The sequence below is a fragment of the Sturnira hondurensis genome, unplaced genomic scaffold (assembly GCF_014824575.4).
Source record: "Sturnira hondurensis isolate 20B ecotype Veracruz unplaced genomic scaffold, ASM1482457v3 Scaffold0020080, whole genome shotgun sequence".
NCBI lineage: Eukaryota > Metazoa > Chordata > Mammalia > Chiroptera > Phyllostomidae > Sturnira > Sturnira hondurensis.
In genome coordinates this window covers 1,341,155-1,353,945 of record NW_028092711.1, presented here as the reverse complement: position 1 = coordinate 1,353,945, position 12,791 = coordinate 1,341,155, and positions in this window count along the sequence as shown.

Sequence of the window (12,791 nt, the reverse complement as noted above, 5' to 3'; positions counted from 1 at the left end):
GTTATATCAAGATTTGACACATCATTGAATACCTGCTAATAGAAAAAAAATATTTCATTTAAACTTTCTTATTGTCTTTAGGCATAACACTTTTAAAATCACATAACATTTTATAAGAATATTAAAAATAACCTTGCTTTTAATATGAAAGAGGGTATGACAGGCATGTAAAGTTCATTCTCTAAAAATGGCAGCAGCTCATTCTTTAGACTTTTTTTAATCTTCTAAAGCTTTACTCCAAATAATTCAGATAGAAGCAGAAGGAGAAGCCTTAAAACATCAAGAAGCTTTAAAACATCCCAGTTGTTGTTGTTCTGTTGGAAGTTTTAAGAAACGGGTTTCAGTAAATCCAGAAACGTAGGCAAGAAAGTGAAAGTGAGGACTTAACAGCCAGTGCTTTGTTGGAGGAAGTTTGAACACAAGCCCAGGCTCTGCAACTGTCTAGCTGAGTAACCTTGAACTTGGTATTCAAATCTTCACTTTCTCTTCTTAATAATGGGGTTAGTAACTGTGCTTTCTATTTCAAAGATTTAGTGAGGATTAATAAAATCACATTCCTGAGGAGTTTAGCAAAGTACTAGCACACACTGATCACTCAGGGAAAATTCATTTGCTGCTGTCACCACAATTCTTAACTTGTAGCAAAAATGTAGACCAAGTCCTAAGGAATTATCTCCTTCCCAGAGTTGATAAAAATGTTGTTTGATAAGGTGTGCCCTCTCAAAATTTACCATATAGGTGTGTTCAAATTTTTTTAAAATCATTTATGGTGTGTCTGCTTCAGCCAGAGCATTGAGCTGGGCATTGGAAAGTAAAATACTAAAATATGAATTTTTTAAGTTAGAACAATTTTCACATTTGAATATCTTCCTGGGGGGTTGAAATGCAATTCGTCAGGGTAATAGGCTGAGTTATTGTCTAAGGTCCGCAGCTGTGACAAAGCCACACGTCCACTTAGCTTCTTTAACTTGATTGAACATTTAAGAATGCTAATGTTGGTGATCACTTAGAGATAACTGACAATTGTTTTCAGAGCAGCCATGAAACCTACACACCCTGGAAGACCTTTCTCAAGGTACCCATTGTCCATGCATGTTTGCATCCAAACGAGGAGCCACAGTCTGGAGTGTCGGGGCCACCCAGCAGGCAGAGTAGAGTCCAGTGGTTCTGGATTTCAATCCCACCTCCACTTCTCAGGAGCTGTACAACTTCGAGCAAGGTACAACCTCAGTTCGATGTGTTATATGTATCCAAAGGGTTAAAACACCTAATATTGGAGCTGGCACTTTATAAGCACCCCCAAGTGCTAGAAAAACTTCAGATAATGGCTCTCTGACTTAGGCAGAGGTATGAGAAGAAGGCTTTCTTGTCCAAGTTAAGTCCTTTACAAATCCTTTCTCCTATGTTGGTGAAAGAAATGACTCAATTATCTTTGTAAGACTGGTATATAATATTATGTATATTTGGGGTGTACAACATTATAATTTGACACTTGTATATATTACAAAGTGATCTCCTCCAAAAGTCTAGTTACCATCCATCACCACATGAGTGGTCTTCTTCACCCATCTGCCCACATTACAACCCCTTTCCCCTCCATTAATCACCAATATGCTCTCTGTATCTATGAGTTTGTTTTCATTTTGTTTATTTGCTTTTTTTTATATTCCACATATGAGTAAAATCATATAGTATTTGTCTTTCTCCATTTGATTTATGTCACTTAATACAATTTCCTCAAGGTCCACCTATATTGTTGCAAAGGGCAATATTTCATTTGTTTATATGGCTGAGTAATGTTCCATTTTTGTATCCATTCATGCACCAATGGATACATTGGTATTTCCATATCTTCACTATTGTAAATAATGCTTCAGTGAATATAGGGGTGCATATATCTTTTCAAATTAGTGTTTTCATATTCTTTGAATAACTATCTAGAAGTGGAACAACTGGATCATATGGTGGTAGTTCTGTTCCTAGTTTTTTGAGAAATCTTCCTTGTGGCTGTACCAATTTACATTCCAGTGATGCAACTACCAATTTTACCTCAATTTGAACAAATCAATACAAAGGGGTGTCAAGAGAAGACCACTAATAAAACATACTTAAGAGATGTGAAAGGCAAATTTAAAGAAACATAATAAAATACACTATCTTCTGCTAAGTAATAGATGAAACTTATGGTAATCATAACTGCTGTTTTTGATGTCTTGAATTACTTCAACAATTTGATCTTGGATTAATTTCTCTGGAATATAATATTGATCCCACATGAAGCCCTATTCCCTGAGCACATTTGCTGTCGAAGCAGGAAAAACAGCTAAAAATTGATCCTATAGAATTTGAAAAATGATAATGTAGAAAAGAAAATAACAACAAATTTCTGAAAACATGTATGTGTTTGAAAAGTAAGAGAGCTATTTTCTCAGCAGCTCCCAAATAAATGAAACATCTAAATATTGGCAGTTAAGCAATATCTGTCATGCAAAGCATACTATTCTAAGGGCTGAATTTCTAAATGTAAATTATCCAGCTTCCAAAATTCCCTTTTTGTTTCTCATGCTCAACATTTGGAATTCTACTATTCACTCTCATTTCTACTACAAGGAGAGCAAAAGTAAAGCAAAGAATAAAGGGTCATCCAAACAGTCAACTTCATTCTTTGTAAATAGCTTTATATATATATAAATGGAGCTACTATTAAAAATTGTGTTCGTGATTTGGGCCAAACTAATGAAATAAGAAAAAGCAGATTGTAACATAAGAATTAAAACATAAGAATATGCATGTGATAGAATCGTATATCTTTTACATTCCCTTAAAAAAAATAAGTGGCACCTGGCTGGTATGACTTAATGGATTGAGCATGAGACTGTGAAGCAAAGAGTCACTGGTTTGATTGCCATTTGGGGCACACACCTGGGTTGCAAGCCAGGTCCCCTGTAGGGGGCACATGAGAGGCAAACACACATTGATGTTTCTCTCCAGCTCTGTCTCCCTCCCTTCCCCTCTCTCTAAAATAAATAAGTAAATAAATAACATTTTTAAAAAAGAAATCTTAAAACTGTAAATAAAATCAGTGGAAATTTCTACAAATAGTAAGATAATTTAGCACAAAATTTTTAGGTTGATGTTTTTTTAAATAGCCCTCTCATTTAAAAAAAAACAATAAAAACATATGGTGGAAAAGAAGACTCTACTTACATTTTCTAAAAATTGGGCATAAAGTTATGATTAAAAAATATATATATATATAATCTACATGAGGAAAATTCTAAAACATTCTTAAAAACTACAAAGTTTACTGAAAAATGGAAAGACAGGCACTATGCCTGGATAGTAGAACTCAGTGCTGTAAAGATATCTATTTTCCTTTGATTTACAAGCTTAGTTCATCTCAGCAAAACATCAAGACATTTTCTGGAGCTAGACAAGATAGGTATAAAGTTCATTTGAAAGAAAAAGCAAGCAAGAACAACTACAAAAACCCTGAAGAAAGGAGCATAGTAATTCAGGTGGAATGGGGAGAAAATTTCTACCATATATAAAATATTTTATATTATTGTTACAGTATAAATGGTACAGCATATATAATTAAAACAGCATGATATTGGTTCATGAATACACAGGCAGACTAATGGAACAAAATAGAAAATTCAGAAATAGGCGTAGTTACATGTGAAAATTAAATACATAGAAAAGACAGAATCTCAAATCAGTGAGAAAGGGAGGGATTCCTTAATAAAGTGTTATTGGAATAACTGAATGGTATTATGGACAATAACAAAATAGGATCTATTTCTTAAAATGGACACCAGGAAAATTCCAAATAATTGTAAAATTGTAATGTAAGTTAAAAATTGTAACGTAGGCAATAAAACCACACAAGTATGAGAAGAAAGGAGTGAGTTACTTCATTATCTGAAAAATGCACAAACTTTCTTAATCGTGAGTCAACATGAAGATGTGAAGATAATGATCACTTAAAATACATAAAATTAAAACACATTAGCGGTAGTGAAGGACAAGACAAATGACACTGAGGAAATAAATTGGTAACATATATCACAAACACAAACAAAAACATAAGATAGCTAATCTAAAAACAAGCTTCTAAAAGTAGAGAAGACCAACAACCTGATGGAAAAAAATGGATGAGACAAAATAATTTAAAAACAAAAACAAAAAAAGAAATGTGAATGGTCCTTACACATATAAAAAAGATACACAACCTCGCTATAGAAAAGAAATGTAAATTAAAATCTCTTCAGGTAGATAGGCAGAGATCCAAATTTCAACAGTATATCCACCACCACCTTGCCCTTCAATATCCCATCAGTGACTGCAACGGGTACAAGGAGAAATAAAGAGGTACAAAGATCTATAGAAATATTTTACAGTTGTTTATATCCCAGAGCAATTCCTCAATCAGATGAACTCAGAACGTGGCCAAAGGTGAGACTGAACTGGTTTCTTTAAGTTTTTCCCAGTGGCTGATCCGCAAATGTTCCTAAACATGACTTGAAAGCTAGAAAAATCTCATTAAAACTTTCAAAGGTTGTTCCTTTCCCTCGGCGTCTTCACAACTAAAATTATTACTGTACATTTCTTGATTATTTGGTACCTAAACCTGGGGTTTCCAAGTTCCTTTTGATGGCGTACCACTCTGCCGATCATCACACTGCTTAGGTCTCTGTTAAAGGTGGGCCCACCGAAATAACTAACTGTTTGGAGCAGAAATAACTGTGACATTAGGTATTGTCCACATTCCAGGGTCCCTGTACAATCAAACAAAGACAAGGTGCCATTCTGCGGTGTGGTGAGGACACTGGGAAGACATTGCTTGTCTTTTCCAGGAGGTTGAATGCCAGAATAGGCCCCCTCCCCTCTGTTGTGGGAGGTGAGAGACATTGCAAAATGCACACTCTGAAATGGAACAATGTAGAAAAAGTGAAAAGGAAATGTTTTCACTCTGTACATTCTATTTCGACTTGTCAAATTTGGAATGCAAGAAAAATTTCCTGAAATGACCACTTCTATAGTTCAATCTGGTACACTTAATTGGAGATTTTCAGAATAATTATTTCTTTTGGACATTTAAAGCAAAAATAGCCAGGTCTGTTAATAGATCAGGTGTCGGGCCTTTCAAAATATTATTCACAGCAATTAAGGCAGTTCCAAGAAAAGCATGCTGGACAATGTGGTGTTCGTTAGCCAGACCACGAGATTAAACCGACAGGCATAGCGCCACCTGCTCCACCAACTGCCACCACCGCATTGGGAAGCTCCCGTGGTCTCCACAGGTTTTTACAGAACCCCTGTCCAAGGCCCAGTTTTTTGGTCAACAAAGAAAAAGAGGAAGGGGAGCTTTTATGTGAACCAGAGAGAATGTGAGAATAAAATCCCCTAAAACAAGGATAATCTAATGCTTCCCACCTACACGTGTGTAACTTTAGATTTTCTTCTGTATTCAAGTACGGTCTTTCAATTGTGTTATGCCTCGGGCGTGAGGTGTACTTAGACTCACCCAAACAATGAAGTGAAAGAACAGCTTGCTGGATGGCATCATCCTCAGCAGCCGAGAAGAAAGCCTTTATTTTCTCCACTGATCATTACCCAGGTCTGGCTTTGATAGATCCCACTCGCCAGAGTGTGCCATCTTGGCCTATTACAGGAGCTGTTTATTCTCTTTCAAATACCATCGCATGCGTTCACCCCAGGGCGGCAGTAACAGAGAAATCAGCGATTGGAACTGCGGGGATATTGCAGGCTTGGATGGATGGCTACAGGAGAAGGGAAGGGAAGCAGCGGGCCCTTTTCCTCGGGGAGTAGAAATCCAGACAGACCTGTGGGGTAAAAAGCCCAAACAGATCTTTGCTCTAAAACACACTTTATTTTTTAGTGTATTATAAGAACTAATCCTTATTTGACCTAATCATATTTTGACCATTTTTTTCTGATTTTCTCCTCGGGCTCATTGCGAACCATCAAAAATTCATTCCAGGGCTTTCGAGCAGCCAGAGGCAACACATTAAAAATGTTGTCACACTCTGGGGAAAATGCAGCGAACAAGTAGTTCTCAAAGCTGCACAGCACCATCACCGTGTAATTTCTCCATTCCCTATCACGTCACTGAAGAAAGGTACAATCACCCTTCATTCCTCCTTTGCCACCTACAATGGCATATGTCTGAAACACTCCTCCGTCAGCCACCGGCAGACACATTTAGGCATTTATTGCCTATAAGGGACTCGGTAGTTGACATAAAAATGAAATGGGGCTTTTTTTTTTCAGTTAATGTAATATGTTTCAGCAGTAGCTGTGATTTTTATTCTCTGTTGTTATCTGCTTTTAAACTGGGTGTACTGTCGGAGGCTCCTATGCCAAAGGTGATATGGTGCTCTTCAGATCTGAATAGAGTGCACAAATATGCAACTTACAGTTTTTTTAAAGAAGTGCTTGGACTGAGGCCTTGTTACTGATACAGGATGGAGAAGGCACCAACTGGGCGCCTATTAATCTAGGCACGGAAGAAGCAGCTTTAGATGAGAAAAAATTCAAATGGCTTTGGACATATTTCTGGCTTTATCTCCAACTTGATTTTTAGTGATCTCATGGAGATCTTATCTGGAGAGGCCACACCCATTCTTCTGTACAGATGTTTTAGTAAGTTTCCTTATAGAGATGTTTTCTTAATTTTTTTTTCATTTTTTAATTGAAACACAAGAAATGTATTAAAATTGTAAGGCAAAAATCTAATTTCAAAAGATTGAGACCTATGTCAGGCATGATAGATTACAAATGATTTCTTGAAACCCAAAATCAGATCCAAGAAACAACCAGGAAAGGACCTTGTATCTGACTCACCTATAAACCAGAAAAGCAAATAGAGCAGACTAGCTCTTGGTTAATGAACCACTTCGAAGTAAGTCTTTGAAAAAGCACATTTCTGTTAAGAAAGTAGAATAGTGATTGTTTCATCCAAGGTAACCAAAAGTTAATGCAATGTATTAGGACATATTCTGAAAGTGATACTCTTGGATGTTTTCTTACTTCTAAAAAATTAGTGCTTTATCTTTGCATTAAAAGATACACAGTACAAAGGAAAATTGGCAGTAACTCCAGACGTGTTCATTGGAAACATAGTCAAGCTATTATTTCAAAGACAAAGCAGAAATCCAAGCAGATGTTTTACAGACTGTCGTTTGCCAAGACATGTTGCAGCTCTCCAGAAAATTATTCAAGATTGAAGTAGCAATGCCTGTGCTTGTTCAAAAGATAGAAGTTCATCAAGATTCATTTGTATCAGGTACAAATGTGTTCATTTCCTAAACACGGGTAGTTAAATGATTCTAGTGGCACATCAAACACACTCCCAAAATGTTTATTTATTTGCAGGTTAAAATTCTTACTAACTGCTTACCGTAGCACACTTGTGGCATCACAATCATCTTACAGATAAATGGGCCATAAGTATTTGTTGAGTTGTACCAGGCTAAATTCATTGTAATTCCAAAGGAAAATGTTTGGGTGCAACCAGTAATGTTCACCAAATACTATATTGCTTTCTAAAGAACAAAAGCAAAGAAATGCATGGCCAAAACACCATAAAGTTTTTTTCTTAAATATTGTATTTCTGAACCAACAACAGAGGACCAGTAACTAGAAACAAATAAACTGGGACCTTTGAAATGTGAGGATATGAGGAATACACACCACTCAATCAAATGTTTACCTGCATGGCAACTTCCCAGATAATCATTGGAGACTTGGGGGACACAGAAAACAAACAATTCCTGCCCTCACCCTGCCACCCTCCTTCCTCTTCTCTGCTCAGACTTGAGTAATCACATTCAGTACTTCAGCAGTGAAGAACGAAGCCTGCTCATGGCAAAGACAATCTGCAGGCACTTTACCTGTCAGAATCTGAGCACCCACTTTTCTCCCTCCACCAACCCCTCACCCTCTCACTCTCACTCTGGGTAGAGAAAGGCTGCCTCATCATAAACAAGCTACTTCCCTCTTCTCTCTCCCTTTTCCTTGTTAGACATAAAAGAGGCAGCTCTTAACAGAGTTGATATGATTTTTGAATCCAGCTATCTGCTGGCATTCATATTTGTATAGTTCTAAAGGCATTTATTGTGTGGATGTGGTTTGTGTTTTGATTCTATATTTTCCTTTCCATTAGTCCTATTCACAATTCGTCAACAACTGGGCTTTGGGCTTTTTGGTGGTGATTCCCTGGGAATCCTGCACTTCATGCCCTCTACTTCCGTGGGCCTCATGAATCAGTGGCTTTCAAAAATACTTCAGATTTGAGTACAATTCAACAAAGAATTGAGTGCCTACTGTGTGTGCAATGGAGAATTAGGCACCCAGAATAGGACATACACGAGTAACAGTTCCCCAAGAGCTTCAACGAGCTCCCAGTCTCCACTGCGATGAATGCTGTATGGGATTGTAAATAAGCTGTGTAATCATAGGGTGCCAAGATTGTCATTGTGTAAAACAGAGAGAGAGGTATAAACATAAACTCATAATTGTTAAGTAAAAATAATCTAATCTATGATATAAATAAATAACCTCATAATTCATGTTTATTAAAAAGTCTACAGGCAAGAACCACCATAATGACCAAATAGTGATTTTTGAGTAATATTTATGACTGAAATGGATTAGGACTCTGGAGAAATAAACGGCAAACTTCTGGTTTAGGGTAGGATTTGTACAACATGAGTCCAAAGCATCTTATTGTACCCAAAAGCAAGGAAGCTATAGCTGGTTGTGTTAAACACAGGACTAACTTCAAGGAGATTCTGCTTACCATTGACATTTGAATAACAAAAACATTACTGCATAGTTGGAAGCACATCAAATATATAAAATCTCTGAGTTCTTAAAATTCCAAAAGAATAATACCTCACTGGACACTATTGCTAAGGTACTATTTATTATTTTGAAAATTGAAAATAAAAGTATTTATCTTGCCTTCCTTGTATACATTATATTTCAGAGCAAATAGAGGAAATTTTTTATATATGCATTCCAATTAATTAATATGGAAAAAGTGATAGAACTGTAAATCACAACTTTACAATCTTTAATGAAATAATTGACTTGGGCAATGGTTGTTAAAACCCTGAGGTGAGACGCTGAGAGGGAATTTCATAATGGATAGGTCAGACTCACAATATCTAAATTAATCAGTCAATTTGAACATCACAAGAAGTGGAAAAACTAGACATTAGTGTGACCTGATGTAGTGCCTTTGGAAGTGTACGACACCACATCTGCAACATACTCTTATCCAACAAAACAAAGTTGCATCTGCTCTGCTGGTTTATAAAAAATATATAGAATGGAGAGATATGTTAAACAATATCTCAGGGGTACAATTGGCTGAGTGCAGAATGCAAGAAATTTCACAGAAAAAATTACTTGTTTTTTTAAACTTATATATAGTGGGAAAAATAATTAGGTGGATTTTTAAAATAATCTTTACAATACACGGCCCACCAAATGGAATGCAGTTTTCTTACTTTAATTCTAATTTGAAACAAAAAAATATGTTTTGAGAAAGTTGAGAAAAAGTGATTGAGATTTGGGTAGTATTGAAAAATTATTATTAGTTTTGTTAACATAATAATGGTATTTTATAATGACTAGAAATACATACAGAAGCACTTGTAGGAGAAATTACATCGTCTTGAGTTTGTTGTAAAATACTTAGTAATTTAAAAAGGACAATACATAAAACCCCCAAAGAGGTAAAACATTGGTAATGGTTTAAATTCCATGATGTTCTGCAGATGAGGATTCATTTTTTTATTCACTTCATTTTTTATGACTGAAAGTTTTCATACAAAAACATGGGGATGCATTATATGAACATGATCATTTCCATTGTTAGGGCTGCATGACTTTGAAATGATTTCAAATCACAAATAAGATAAAATGTGAGGAAAATATTGGGCTGGAAACCTGGACACTGGGTTCCCATCTCTGACTGGCCACTAAACGTGTGAATGTAGACAAGTCATCGTCCTCTTCATCTCAATATCCTCCTCTCTATAATAAAAAGGTTGAACTTAGAATTGCTTTCTAGCCATGCTGGCCCCACATTGTCCTAAAACTATAGTGGACAATGCATGGCATGTTTCCCAGGGGTCAGGCTGCCTTGAATCCAAGCTCTCATCCTGCTGCAGCTGTTCTGAATGTTTAGGAGAATAAACCCTTCGTGAAGATGGTCCATGTTGCGTCTTGCTTATTGTACAGGCTCATTAACCACTCAACAAAGTAATATCATTCTTAAATGTGAACTCAAGGAATATAAAGGACCAGAGTAACATGATTTGCTTAATGTTACCCAGATAATACCAGACCAAGACTTTAAGCTAGATATTTTAGCTTTTTCTTCCAAGTGGACCAGGCTACATAAAGACCAGTACAAAGATACTTAATTTCTGAACCCACAGAAAAAGTAGTAAGGGCTAATAAAAAAGTTTCAGGGCCTAGACTGTGGGGCCAAGAGGATCCTGTGGGACACCTAACATGAAAACCAAAGAATCTTGCCCAAGAAAGTCAAGGAAAAGGAGAGCAGACAGGAAGCATGGCTAAGAGTTCACATGGGCAGCCTATGTGAACCCCGGATCTGAGTTCACTCAGGTTGTCATTCACTGTTCTGAGTTGTTAATACTGACCCTCTGATCACTGCTTTCTGCCTGCTCCCCTGCTTCGGGCCACCTGGAGAGATGCGGTAGCCCAAGCCCCACAGGTTGATTTATAGTCTAATCTGTAGGTCTGAGACCTGGACTTTGTGGATGGAGTAGCAGAAGTGCTCTAAGCAGTAGAACCATGGTAACTAAAATGCTGCAGACCTCAGTGGCCTCAATTACACAAACTAGCTAGTGATTACCAATTATTTAGGAGTTTGTTCCAAGCTATGTAACGCATCAAAGTATTCTTCCAGTGAACTTGCCATACAGACTTGCTGATGCCTGACACTTAAGTCAGTATTGGGTTTTATAGAGAAAGTACAGTACCCTGCACATGATACTCAGCTGACATATGATAAGTGGATGAAGTAATTAATTCATTAAAAAATAACATAAAAATTAACATTTTATTTCTATCTTCTCCTATTTCAACATGCGGTACAGAGGGTGGGGATAGAGGTGGCAGGGGCAGAGGCTGGAGGGAGAAATCACGTATTCTTTTCTCTTACCTAAAAGTGGAAAATCACTTGTCAAGTTGGAGAAAGAGAAACTGTGGCTTCTTTCTAATAATGGTTCAGTGTTCTTTCCAAATGGCTCTGTAGAGAGTGACTCACCATATAGGTCATCTTTCCAATATTACACTGTGAATGAAGGAACAGACTAATAAGAAAGAAAATTGTTTTACTATCAATCTTAGTTAAGAGATTGAAATAGATTTTTTTAGTTTATACCACTGAATATAAAAATAGCCACAAAACAGGACAGACACAAGTATAATCAAGAGAAAAGATTCTTGGGTGGGAAGTAGGAAGATTCTTTTTGACAAAGATCAGTCCATCTGTCTACTCGCTAATGGTGAAAGCCAAAACTGCCTTCTATTCTTTATTTTTGACAATGGTATCTGCTTCAGTGTCCTATTTTTGACCTCATTAAAACTAAAGTGATTTCAGAGAAACTCTTCTGGGGACTTACCATTCTAATTACAGAGCAAACCCAACTATTCTAGCTGAGGCCTTCATTTTTTCTGAATCAACCAAGTGGTGAGACAAGGCATATTACGTACTCCCCACGTGTCACTTCAGACCTCAAATATACCTTCTAGTACTCAGAAGAAAATGTTTCATTCTCCACTAACCTCCAAATGCATAATGGGGTAAATATACAGATTATTGCAGTAATTTTACACTAACTATTTGATGAAAGAGGAAGAGAAAAATAGGCAACAATAAGGGAAAACCTGTGATTGTCGTAACTCAGGGGGATGCTTCCACATGAGGAAAACAGTAGAGTTAATAACCCTAAAGGGCATAAACTACCTGACTGGGAAAAGATGTTTAAATTGAAGTTCAGAGTGGATTTCTAGCAATGTCATAGACCACTACTATAAAGGGGCTCCTTTCTTGTCAAAAACACAAAATACTGGATAAAATAAGTATTAAAAATATTTTCAAATATAAAATCAAATATAAAACACAGAGAACTCTTCAGCTGTCAGATATCAAGGAAGGACTTATGAGTCTGAACAGAAAGGGAAACCTGCTACTTCCGGTGGGGGTGGGGAGACTAGACAGGGTTTTAGGTCTGTATGGCAACTCTGATGCCCACAAAGGGGGCATCTCAGTCAAGCCCGCACTACACGAAAGAAGAAGCCCTGAGCTCCTTGACTTCATAGACGAATATAATAATAATAATAAAATAATAAAAACAAGCCAATAAATTACTATAAACACTGTGCCAGGACCACTGATACTCCCCAGATAACAAGCTAGCAAAAAACTGCTGTGTAATGAATGTTGCACATTCTATATGGGAGCATTCTGTATGGGAGCATTCTATGCTCCTGTAGAATATACATGCACATGTGCATATAATGCACACACACAAGTAACTTAAAACCTCTGTAAAAGATCAACTCACAATAAAAGCTGCAGACCACACAAGGAAACAGGTCAAAAATGGAAGGTCACTTCATGAAGTATAAATTGCCCCCAAAGGACTCAAATCCTTTGGAAAACCTAAAAGAGATTTAAAACAATTATGTTTTAAATGACTAAAGATAAAATTGAATGGCCA